General features: G+C 36.0%; 3 long non-coding RNA genes across 3 annotated transcripts; all 3 read right to left on the reverse strand.

Annotated features, from left to right (window-relative positions):
* Positions 1-245: 245 nt before the first annotated feature.
* Positions 246-1,187, reverse strand: LOC147644275 (uncharacterized). The gene is made up of 2 exons (XR_015270865.1): positions 879-1,187; positions 246-818 (listed from the first exon to the last, which is right to left on the reverse strand). It is a non-coding gene; the product is annotated as an uncharacterized LOC147644275 (long non-coding RNA).
* A 1,443-nt stretch (positions 1,188-2,630) lies between these two features.
* On the reverse strand, positions 2,631-4,389 carry LOC147644276 (uncharacterized). Its single transcript, XR_015270864.1, has 2 exons — positions 3,945-4,389; positions 2,631-3,884 (listed from the first exon to the last, which is right to left on the reverse strand). It is a non-coding gene; the product is annotated as an uncharacterized LOC147644276 (long non-coding RNA).
* A 6,250-nt stretch (positions 4,390-10,639) lies between these two features.
* Positions 10,640-11,904, reverse strand: LOC147644277 (uncharacterized). Its single transcript, XR_015270866.1, has 2 exons — positions 11,481-11,904; positions 10,640-11,420 (listed from the first exon to the last, which is right to left on the reverse strand). It is a non-coding gene; the product is annotated as an uncharacterized LOC147644277 (long non-coding RNA).
* Between the last annotated feature and the right edge of the window lie 1,205 nt (positions 11,905-13,109).

Genomic DNA, 13,109 nt, shown 5'->3' on the forward strand with positions numbered 1-13,109 from the left:
TTCGTAAGTCTCGCTAAAACTCGAGAATGGCTGAACGGATTTATCTTATCTTGGTCTTGAATTATTCGTGGAGGTCTAGGGAAGGTTTAAAAGGTGAGAAAAATTCGATTAATTGACGGGAAAATCCTCAAAACAGTATTTTTCTATTTCCCATACAAACGTTTTCTAAATAAAACTACCTTACATCTACCGAACTCTACAGGCAGCCAAAGCATTTCCTGTCAAACATTCAAAACATATTGAAATAAGGAATTGGAGATAAAAATTTTATTTTTTTGTTCAGGTTCAGTAAGAAACGAAGTCCTGCCACCCAAGAAGTAGAGTTTGGGTCGTCGTAAGCGTAATACAGAAGCAAAAAGACGTAAGATTACGAATATAACTGACGAAGAACGGGCCTCCATCCGAGAGACTGAGCGGGGAGAGTCTGTCGAAAATCTCCAGCAAATACAAAAGTAATCCCGCCCATGACTGCAGAGGAGTTCCTTAGATCCTGTAAGGTTCTGTTCACGTCCTCTATATGTGCTCTATGGCTCATCGTGCATTCGTCCCACATAATCAATGATGCCTCTTGTAGTAATTTACCAATAGGTCCATTTTTGCGTATTGAACATGTAGATTGTTGTTCAAGATTGACGGATAGTGGAAGTTTAAAAGTAGAATGAGCAGTTTTACCATCCTTCAAAAGAGTTGCAGCATTCATCACAGCATCCCGCAAATGGATATATTCCTCGGACCGAAGTTTCGTCTGATTCAATCTAAGAGGCCTGACAGTATATGCAGACCTGATGCATCCGGCCAATAACGACATTCGATTCGAGCTGTAATCAATAGTTGGATTATATCTGATCTTCTGCAAGCTGTAAACGCGCTTCAGCTACCCTTGCCCTGTCGCGTTCATTATTTTGAGAGTGAATCAAATCGATTGCTGCAGAATGCGACTGTCTAACTTTTAATCGTTTTCTCTCAAGCCTATCTGCTCGTCTTTCTGCTGATTCTTCATAGTGCATCTGCATTGCTCTCAGCCGCTCAGTCTCTCGGATGGAGGCCCGTTCTTCGTCAGTCATATTCGTAATCTTACGTCTTTTTGCTTCTGTATTGCGATTACGACGACCCAAACTCGACTTCTTGGGTGGCATGACTTCGTTTCTTACTGAACCTGAACAAAAAAATAAAATTTTTATCTCCAATTCCTTATTTCAATATGTTTTGAATGTTTGACAGGAAATGCTTTGGCTGCCTGTAGAGGGCGGTAGATGTAAGGTAGTTTTTTGATATTTTTTTAACACATTGGATTACGTTATCTTAATTTTAGTAAGGATGCCTTTTTTTTTTTAAATTTTTTTAATTTTTAAATGAAATATAGCCTATGACACTCAGGAATGATGTAGCTTTCCAACAGTGAAAGAATTTTTCAAATCTGCCAAGTACTTTCGGAGCCTATTCAATTCATACAAACAAACTTACATTACCTCTTTATATAATAGTACTAGCTGACCCGGCAGACTTCGTACTGCCTCATCCTGAAATACTGGCTATTTATAAGGTTTAAATTTGATATTCACAGACACACACTGTTAAAATACAGTCTGTTAATTAATTTAAAGCTTTCTCATAAACTATATTTTTTGTTTTGTTTTGTGGTGCGTAAATAAACAAAGAAGACGGTTTTCCGACGCGCGAACACGCGACGTATAATTGTCCATGCGCGAAACAGGGAAACTCCAAGTTGATTCCACAAACTTCTAACGACTGTCCTTGCGATTTATTTATGGTCATCGCAAAGGCCAGACGCACTGGAAATTGTAACCGTTTAAAATCGAATGGTAAGTCCGTTGGAATCATCGGTATCCGCGGGATCAAGACATCCTCTCCTTTGTATTTTCCTTTTATGATTGTCGCCTCAATGACGTTATTCATCAGTCTTTTCACAGCCAGTCTTGTTCCATTGCATAGTCGAGGTTGATTAATGTTACGCAGCATGATGACAACTGATCCCATTACATTTAGATTAGTCAATTTTAACACATTCATAATAATAATAATAATATGACACATATTCATCCTTTTTTTTCAATTATTGAGTTTATTACATTTATTTAGTTAGTGCTTCTCTGTAAACAATATTTGATGTTGTTTTATTTTGTGGCAGCAAAATAAATTGATTTTCAGGGGCTCCGACTCGCGATAGACCAACATACAGTTGACCATTAGTAAAACATTTATTTCGCAGATCGATCCCTACTAATTCGAAGGTTTGGCCTTGGGACTTGTTAATTGTTAATGCGAAAGATGTTTTTACCGGAAATTGAAGCCGTTTAAATGGGATTGGCAGATCAGTTGGGATCATCGGTATCCTCGGTATATGAGCTAGTTGACCACTTGCTGGGCCAGTGATAATATTTACTACTAATAAATTGTCCTTTAACTCCTTAATAAGCAGCCTCCTCCCATTACACATGCTTGGAGGGTTTAAATTTCTTAAAAGCATGATTGGGATTCCGATTTTTAACGTCAATTCATGGGGTGGCAGTCCAGAAGGGTTCAACGAATTTAAAAATTCCTGTGGATAATGGACTGCATCTTCAATATTCGTTACAGTGTCGATCGATTTGTATGTTTTTGTTTGGCCGGGGACTTTTTGAACAATCAGATTATTTATTTCATTGACAGTATCATTCTTAGGTGATACTATAGCCCGAGAACACAGCCAATGGACGTCTCTTTCGTGCAAATTCTCGATATCAGGGTATACAGAATCTATTAAATTTTCCAAATTATGGAGTATTTGGCCTAGAGACTCATCCAGAAGAATGTCACAATGACCGCTTAAATTTGGAGTTTGAAAAATTCCTTCCCCAAGTTTTAGCAGTTGCTGTGGGAAATCGCTATCAGTGATTCCATGAAGATGAGCTCTCATATTTGTCCTTAATCCCAATGTCCCACATAATCAATGATGCCTCTTGTAGTAATTTACCAATAGGTCCATTTTTGCGTATTGAACATGTAGATTATTGTTCAAGATTGACGAATAGTGGAAGTTTAAAAGTAGAATGAGCAGTTTTGCCATCCTTCAAAAGAGTTGCAGCATTCATCACAGCATCCCGCAAATGGATATATTCCTCGGACCGAAATTTCGTCTGATTCAATCTAAGAGGCAGACCTGATGCATCCGGCCAATAACGACATTCGATTCGAGCTGTAATCAATAGTTGGATTATATCTGATCTTCAGCAAGCTGTAAACGCGCTTCAGCTACCCTTGCCCTGTCGCGTTATTTTGAGAGTGAATCAAATCGATCTTAATCGTTTTCTCTCAAGCCTATCTGCTCGTCTTTCTGCTGATTCTTCCTTGTGCATCTGCATTGCTCTCAGCCGCTCAGTCTCTCGGATGGAGGCCCGTTCTTCGTCAGTTATATTCGTAATCTTACGTCTTTTTGCTTCTGTATTACGATGATATCTGCTCGCGTGCCTCTGTTAATAACGGGGAGAGTCTGTTGAAAATCTCCAGCAAATACAAAAGTAATCCCGCCCATGACTGCAGAGGAGTTCCTTAGATCCTGTAAGGTTCTGTTCACGGCCTCTATATGTGCTCTATGGCTCATCGTGCATTCGTCCCACATAATCAATGAGGCGTCTTGTAGTAATTTACCAATAGGTCCATTTTTGCGGATGGAACATGTAGATTGTTGTTCAAGATTGACGGATAGTGGAAGTTTAAAAGTAGAATGAGCAGTTTTGCCATCCTTCAAAAGAGTTGCAGCATTCATCACAGCATCCCGCAAATGGATATATTCCTCGGACCGAAGTTTCGTCTGATTCAATCTAAGAGGCGTGACAGTATATGCAGACCTGATGCATCCGGCCAATAACGACATTCGATTCGAGCTGTAATCAATAGTTGGATTATATCTGATCTTCTGCAAGCTGTAAACGCGCTTCAGCTACCCTTGCCCTGTCGCGTTCATTATTTTGAGAGTGAATCAAATTGCTGCAGAACGCGACTGTCTAACTCTTAATCGTTTTCTCTCAAGCCTATCTGCTCGTCTTTCTGCTGATTCTTCTTTGTGCATCTGCATTGCTCTCAGCCGCTCAGTCTCTCGGATGGAGGCCCGTTCTTCGTCAGTTATATTCGTAATCTTACGTCTTTTTGCTTCTGTATTACGCTTACGACGACCCAAACTCTACTTCTTGGGTGGCAGGACTTCGTTTCTTACTGAACCTGAACAAAAAAATAAAATTTTTATCTCCAATTCCTTATTTCAATATGTTTTGAATGTTTGACAGGAAATGCTTTGGCTGCCTGTAGAGGGCGGTAGATGTAAGGTAGTTTTATTTAGAAAACGTTTGTATGGGAAATAGAAAAATACTGTTTTGAGGATTTTCCCGGCAATTAATCGAATTTTTCTCACCTTTTAAACCTTCCCTAGACCTCCACGAATAATTCAAGACCAAGATAAGATAAATCCGTTCAGCCATTCTCGAGTTTTAGCGAGACTAACGAACAGCAATTCATTTTTATATATATAGAAGATAGAAGTATAGATATAGATAAAGAAATTAGAAATTTCGAAAATAATAATATTTGACTTAAAAATAGATATACTAATTATTTTATGTTATTAAAGAATTTATGTTTAAATTATTAATATTGAAATGGAGAAACATTATTTTATTTACCATGTCTTTCGTGGTGGCAATTTTTAATCGTTTTTTCGCAATTAAAATTTTTGGCAACAGAAAAAGCCCTTTCCAATGCTACACTGCTCGCGGGAGCTGCTAGTATCTTGCAGCTAATTTGATAAAGTAAAGAAAAACGGTCTTTATTAATTGACCACCACTGCAGAACATCAAAATCCTCACTGTACGCTTTATTTATATTTTATGTTTGAAGTTCATCCTGAATATATTGCAAAATATTAGTGATCTGAACAGGTTCCGAATAATCTGCAAATACATTATCTATGTCTTGCGCAATTAATTTTTCTATATCATCATTTTGGCTATTTATATGAATACTAATCATCATTTCTTCTACGTCTTTAAATGTTTGTCCCTTTTCTAATTCTGAGAATTTAGTTAATTTATTAGTGGGTGGAAACAAAACAGGGCAATATTGTGAATTTTTTTAAATTTTCTATGACTATTGAATCTAAGTACTCTAAAAGCATAAGTTTGCATTTTTTAACTATTTCTATGTCATTTTCATTTGGTGATAATATTTTTTGTTTAAGTTATTAATATGTGGAACAGTCAAGTGCAATGTTAAATAATTACTACACTCCAGCTTTTTGGAGCAACATTCAAAAGGGGCAGAAAGGTTCAGCATTCCGCTAGTATTATTTAAATTTATATCTCTAATTCTTACTAATTCATTTTTCTCCACCAAATTAAATGATAAGCACTTAAAAGTATTGAAATAACAATACCCAGAAAGTGAAGATTTTTTTCCCCTATGCATATTTAGATTCAACACTGAGACTTCAAGAATCGTCCTCCCATCTCGGGAAAAGTTTAAAAGCAATTTAACAGAAACAATGTTCTGAAGCTGCTTACCTGCATGTATGTAAAGTATGGAGTTATTTAAATGTCAATCACTTAAGGACTACCAAGAACATTAATTAAAAACTGACGAGTTTAAATAGGCTGAATAGGAGGATGTTAATACGTTTAATTTTGAAAACATAACTAATGACAGTAAGTTTGTCACTATTGAAAGAAACCATTGGGCGATCGAGTTCTTCGAAAAGAATAAAAGTCCGGGTCCGGATGAAATTATACCAGCAAAAACAAATAACGTAAACGCAGACTCCATCCTGAGATCCCTCAACAAGATAGGAGTTGAAGAAGGCATCAGAAACCGAACAGCCGAACTCAGTGGCACAAGATTTGTAAAGAGAGTTACACCTCAGAGGGGAGGTTCTGTCTCCGTTGCTTTGGCTGATAAACACACTCAGACGACGTAGTCCTACTAACTTCAGTATCATTCCCCAACGCCACCAGCGTACTGATGACAAGGGCACTCACCAAACTCAATGCATGGGCAAAAGCCTGTGGATTGGGCATCAACCCAGGTAAAACGGAGCTTATGCTCTTTACAAGAAGAACAAAGATTCCCAATTTCAAAATACATACAAATAGTGCACTAGTATGATGCCCAGCATTAACTAAGGCCTACAACATCCAGAAAATTTAAAATCGGCAAATTTAAACATGAGAATTGGTGATTTTGAGGTAGACAATCGTTGGATGGTTCCATACTCAACACTATTGTCAAAATCATACAAAGCGCACATCAACGTAGAATATTGCAATTCCGTGAAATCGATTAAATATATCTGCTAGTACATGAATAAAGGCAGCGATATGGCAGTTTTTGGTGTACAGGCAGAAAATGGTGACAACAATGCAGTACGAGTTGTCGATGAAATATCTCAATACCAGGCTGCATGGAGAATTTTTTCATTCCACATTCATGAACGCTATTCAGCTTTAGTTCCTTGGCAGTCCATTTGGAGAATGGTCAACGTGTCTATTTCACAGAAAGAAATGTGCAAGAAAGAGTCCTGAATCCGCCAGCGACAACTCTGACTGCCTTCTTCACCTTATGCCAGGAAGATGATTTTGCCAGAACCTTGATGTATTCAGAAGTGCCCTCTTAACCATAATATGCCCAGCAGGTGGTCAACTAGCTCATATACCGAGGATACCGATGATCCCAACTGATCTGCCAATCCCATTTAAACGGCTTTAATTTCCGGTAAAAACATCTTTCGCATTAACAATTAACAAGTCACAAGGCAAAACCTTCGAATTAGTATGGATCGATCTGCGAAAGAAATGTTTTACTCATGGTCATCTGTATGTTGGTCTATCGCGAGTCGGAGCACCTGAAAATCAATTTATTTTGCTGCCACAAAATAAAACATCAAATATTGTTTACAGAGAAGCTCTAACAAAATAAATGTATTTTCTTTTAGGGTTATGACCTCAATAATTGAAAAAAAAAAACAAAAAAATAAAGGATGAATATTTGTCATATTATTATTATTATTATGAATGTGTTAAAATTGACAAATCTAAATGTAATGTTTAATGCCCGTGCGAAGCCGGGACGGGCCGCTAGTTTATTATAATTATATTTATCATATATAAATATAAGAAGCAAAGTTCTGAATTAACATAAATTTTCATAATTTTTTGATGATTTTTATGAGCGAACAGTACACAAATGGCATATTTTATTTGATCATATCTTATTTCATCAAGAAAATAGGCCATGCAATTATTTTTAAGCATCCCGGTAGTTCCATGTGTCGAGTCCTTCCTGTATTTGTATCAATAATTTTGCTAAGTGATCTCTCAAAGTGGAGAAAACTTTCACATGGAAGGTCATACAAATCTTGGTTCTGTATTGTGATGCGAACTTTAATATATGGCTTGACGTTTTGTTAATATGGATAATATGTATAAAATTCTTTTTTAACAATGCTTTCATCATTAACAACCTTTTCTTGAACATATAAAAAAATATCATTCATTTGAATAATACTTGTAATTTTTTCTTTAATATCCCAATGATTTTAAAATAAATCTATTTTTTAATGCGAGAATTGGACGTTGATTTGAAGGATTTCGCTCTGACTATGACGATGATAAAGGTAAAGATGATGAAGCTTTCACTTCAACTGTAGTTTTAATAATGTTATCAAAGTAGCTATTTAACGTCTTTTTATTATAAATAATAGACTTCTGCGTGAATGTACTCATTTGCAGCACAACAATTCTGTACAGTAGTGTAGTGTTCTTAAAAATACTGCACTCATTCTCTACTGTACAGTATTCTCTATAGGCCAGTAGAAGATAGCACAACATTTTTAGTGTACTCACTCCGAGTGAGAACAGTATATGGTTGTACTCTTCGTGAGTGAGTACTATATGTGTCTTTTTTTAAACTGCTGTACAGCTTGTTAGTTGACTGTGTACAACTGTGCAGATGAGTGCAGTATTTTTGAATAAGTGCATAAACATGAATTGCAAAGAAAACGACTTCGTGCAATGAATTCACAATATAATGTATGTTTTTGTGATAATATATATGTTTTGTAACATAGTATATGTATGTGTTGTTTTATATGTTTGAGGTTATTTAGTGCCAGAGCCCAAGCCAAAAACAGTGATTGTTAAATATATGTATGTATTTGTATGTTCATTTGTAGTTTTGTACACATGTATATTAAAACAAAATGGTTTGCAATCAGACACTGGACACAACAATTGAATCTCCCTTTAAAGAGTACGCTGCCACAATAAAATCTAAATTATTAACTGGTGAGCTTAAGCCTTAAGCCTGCTGATTCACGTGGTCGGAGCAAAGTGTGGGACACTTTTTCACGACTGGCTAATGTAAACGGCATAGTGACGACTGATGCAGTAGTGTGCGACATATGCAAAAACATTTATAAATTTGAAAAAAGCACATCAAATTTAGTCAAACACAAATGCTGCACTATGGCCAATAGCCGAAAGCGCAGTCTTCCTGTCGTTAATGTGCACTCTGAAACCAAAAACAAATACACAAATCTGACAACGGAGTGGATAATAAAAATTGGTCGACCGTTTAATCTAATTGCGGACACTGGTTTAAGAAACTTAGCACAGTTTTTTATTTCTGTCGGTGCGAAACCGGGGGAAAACGTCAATATTGACTCTTTACTGCCGCATCCCACAACTATATCACTTTACTGAAGTAAAAATCGAAATTAAATAGCAGAAACAATACGGATATAGCATAACTTCGGATATTTGGGCTAACGATTTCTTCAAAGAATCTTATGTTTCACTGACTATGCATTACGTCAAAGAAGGCACCCTTAAGAAGCGCCTGCTTGCAGTGAAATCAGTAGGTGGAGCCTCCTGTACCGGTAAGAAGTAAAAATTATATACATATGTATGTATACTATCAAAATTTTTAGGTAATGAAATAAAAAACAAAATAGTGCGAATCTTACGTGACTTTGGATGTGATTTACTGATGGACGATCCAATAATTGCTACCGACCGAGGAGTTAATATGAAAGCAGCATTCATAAAATATATACATATATTATCAAAATTTTTAGGTAATGAAATAAAAAACAAAATAGTGCAAATCTTACGTGACTTTGGATGTGATTTACTGATGGACGATCCAATAATTGCTACCGACCGAGGAGCTAATATGAAAGCAGCATTCAACGGACTGAGCACAATACACTGTGCAAATCACTTGATCCACAATGTGATTGGTAAACTTGTGAATGAAGTACCAGAATTGCGGGATATGGTTAATCGCTGCAGCAAGCTTGTTAAGTATTTTAAAAAATCTGGACAAAACTGGAACTTAACAAGCACCCTAAAAAGCTGGTGTCCAACTCATTGGAATACAATATTTAACCTCTTCAAGTCTGTTGAGCTAAATTGGATGGAAATTTCGCAGATTTTGGTGGAGAAAAATGAATTAGCAAGAATTAGAGATATAAATTTAAATAATACTAGCGGAATGCTGAACCTTCTTGCCCCTTTTGAATGTTGCTCCAAAAAGCTGGAGTGTAGTAATTATTTAACATTGCACTTGACTGTTCCACATATTAATAACTTAAACAAAAAATATTATCACCAAATGAAAATGATATAGAAATAGTTAAAAAATGCAAACTTATGCTTTTAGAGTACTTAGATTCAATAGTCATAGAAAATTTAAAAAAAATTCACAATATTGCCCTGTTTTGTTTCCACCCACTAATAAATTAACTTAATTCTCAGAATTAGAAAAGGGACAAACATTTAAAGACGTAGAAGAAATGATGATTAGTATTCATATAAATAGCCAAAATGATGATATAGAAAAATTAATTGCACAAGACATAGATAATGTATTTGCAGATTATTCGGAACCTGTTCAGATCACTAATATTTTGCAATATATTCAGGACTAGCCGGCCCGTCCCTGCTTCGCATGGGAATTAAACATTACATTTAGATTAGTCAATGTTAACACATTCATAATAATAATAATAATATGACACATATTCATCCTTTTTTTTCAATTATTGAGTTCATTACATTTATTTAGTTAGTGCTTCTCTGTAAACAATATTTGATGTTGTTTTATTTTGTGGCAGCAAAATAAATTGATTTTCAGGGGCTCCGACTCGCGATAGACCAACATACAGTTGACCATGAGTAAAACATTTATTTCGCAGATCGATCCCTACTAATTCGAAGGTTTGGCCTTGGGACTTGTTAATTGTTAATGCGAAAGATGTTTTTACCGGAAATTGAAGCCGTTTAAATGGGATTGGCAGATCAGTTGGGATCATCGGTATCCTCGGTATATGAGCTAGTTGACCACTTGCTGGGCCAGTGATAATATTTGCTACTATTAAATTGTCCTTTAACTCCTTAATAAGCAGCCTCGTCCCATTACACATGCTCGGAGGGTTTAAATTTCTTAACAGCAGGATTCCGATTTTTAACGTCAATTCATGGGGTGGCAGTCCAGAAGGGTTCAACGAATTTAAAAATTCCTGTGGATAATGGACTGCATCTTCAATATTCGTTACAGTGTCGATCGATTTGTATGTTTTTGTTTGGCCGGGGACTTTTTGAACAATCAGATTATTTATTTCATTGACAGTATCATTCTTAGGTGATACTATAGCCCGAGAACACAGCCAATGGAAGTCTCTTTCGTGCAAATTCTCGATATCAGGGTATACAGAATCTATTAAATTTTCCAAATTATCGAGTATTTGGCCTAGAGACTCATCCAGAAGAATGTCACATTGACCGCTTAAATTTGGAGTTGGAAAAATTCCTTCCCCAAGTTTTAGCAGTTGCTGTGGGAAATCGCTATCAGTGATTCCATGAAGATGAGCTCTCATATTTGTCCTTAATTTTAACGTTTCAATCGTAGTTCATATGGGAGACGATTTCAAGCATGCCTTGATGATTTCTGCTCGCGTGCCTCTGTTAATAACGGGTAGAGTCTGTCGAAAATCTTCAGCAAATACAAAAGTAATCCCGCCCATGACTGCAGAGGAGTTCCTTAGATCCTGTAAGGTTCTGTTCACGGCCTCTATATGTGCTCTATGGCTCATCGTGCATTCGTCCCACATAATCAATGATGCCTCTTGTAGTAATTTACCAATAGGTCCATTTTTGCGTATTGAACATGTAGATTGTTGTTCAAGATTGACGGATAGTGGAAGTTTAAAAGTAGAATGAGCAGTTTTGCCATCCTTCAAAAGAGTTGCAGCATTCATCACAGCATCCCGCAAATGGATATATTCCTCGGACCGAAGTTTCGTCTGATTCAATCTAAGAGGCCTGACAGTATATGCAGACCTGATTCATCCGGCCAATAACGACATTCGATTCGAGCTGTAATCAATAGTTGGATTATATCTGATCTTCTGCAAGCTGTAAACGCGCTTCAGCTACCCTTGCCCTGTCGCGTTCATTATTTTGAGAGTGAATCAAATCGATTGCTGCAGAACGCGACTGTCTAACTCTTAATCGTTTTCTCTCAAGCCTATCTGCTCGTCTTTCTGCTGATTCTTCTTTGTGCATCTGCATTGCTCTCAGCCGCTCAGTCTCTCGGATGGAGGCCCGTTCTTCGTCAGTTATATTCGTAATCTTACGTCTTTTTGCTTCTGTATTACGATTACGACGACCCAAACTCTACTTCTTGGGTGGCAGGACTTCGTTTCTTACTGAACCTGAACAAAAAAATAAAATTTTTATCTCCAATTCCTTATTTCAATATGTTTTGAATGTTTGACAGGAAATGCTTTGGCTGCCTGTAGAGGGCGGTAGATGTAAGGTAGTTTTTTGTTTTTTTTTTTAACACCTTGGATTACGTTATCTTAATTTTAGTAAGGATGCCTATTTTTTTTTTAAATGAAATATAGCCTATGACACTCAGGAATGATGTAGCTTTCCAACAGTGAAAGAATTTTTCAAATCTGCCAAGTACTTTCGGAGCCTATTCAAATCATACAAACAAACTTACATTACCTCTTTATATAATAGTATAGATATAGATATAGATGAACTTCAAACATAAAATATAAATAAAGCGTACAGTGAGGATTTTGATGTTCTGCAGTGGTGGTCAATTAATAAAGACCGTTTTCCTTTACTTTATCAAATTAGGTGCAAGATACTAGCAGCTCCCGCGAGCAGTGTAGCATTGGAAAGGGCTTTTTCTGTTGCCAAAAATTTTAATTGCGAAAAAACGATTAAAAATTGCCACCACAAATTGCCATTTAACTATTAATAATTTCAATATAAATTCTTTAATAACATAAAATAATTATCTATCTATTTTTAAGTCAAATATTATTATTTTCGAAATTTCTAATTTCTTTATTTTATAATAAATACATTTGAAACGAAAATGTAAATAAATTTTTTAATCGTATTTTTTCTATGACATACATACACACGAGAAGTCTGTATGTGTATATATACCAGTCGTGAAGTTTCACTCACTGTACAGTAAGTCAACTCGGCAATCTTTCATCTTTCTTTTTTCTTGCGCTCTTGTTTTGTGTTTAAGTTTGAAACTAACCACCGGGGTTAACTTAAATTCTAATCTTTTTTGTGTTAATAAGTGCCTGTTCACTTCGCGTGTGAATGCAGCTATTCCGATCTGTGTTTATAATGGCTGGCTGTGCGACAACGTCATGCAAGCCAAGTGTATTGGTGTTGCAGCTCGGACGGTGGACGATGTAAAAAAGAAACATCGGCCTGAAATGATGTCTTTTATGCGGAAAACCAAAAACGCTTTTAAGGGCATTTTAACTGGTTTTCGTTAAACTCTTGATACGTTCTTGGCGGTGCTAGCGGAATTTAATTAATAACTCGGGTAATTGAAGTAATATTTTAATGAAAACTTGAACTTAGATGTATTGATGTATTTTTGACATATTCTAAAAATATGAATGTCTTACCTTAAGTATATCTCATACTTTTCATTTAAAAAAAAAAAATAGTCAAATTTTTTATTTTTATAGTCTTTCCAAAATTATATTTACAAACATTTTTAATCAAATTAAAAATTATATA

Source organism: Drosophila serrata, unplaced genomic scaffold (genome assembly GCF_035046125.1).
Source record: "Drosophila serrata isolate PLE 108 unplaced genomic scaffold, ASM3504612v1 contig_205, whole genome shotgun sequence".
NCBI classification, from domain to species: Eukaryota; Metazoa; Arthropoda; class Insecta; order Diptera; family Drosophilidae; genus Drosophila; species Drosophila serrata.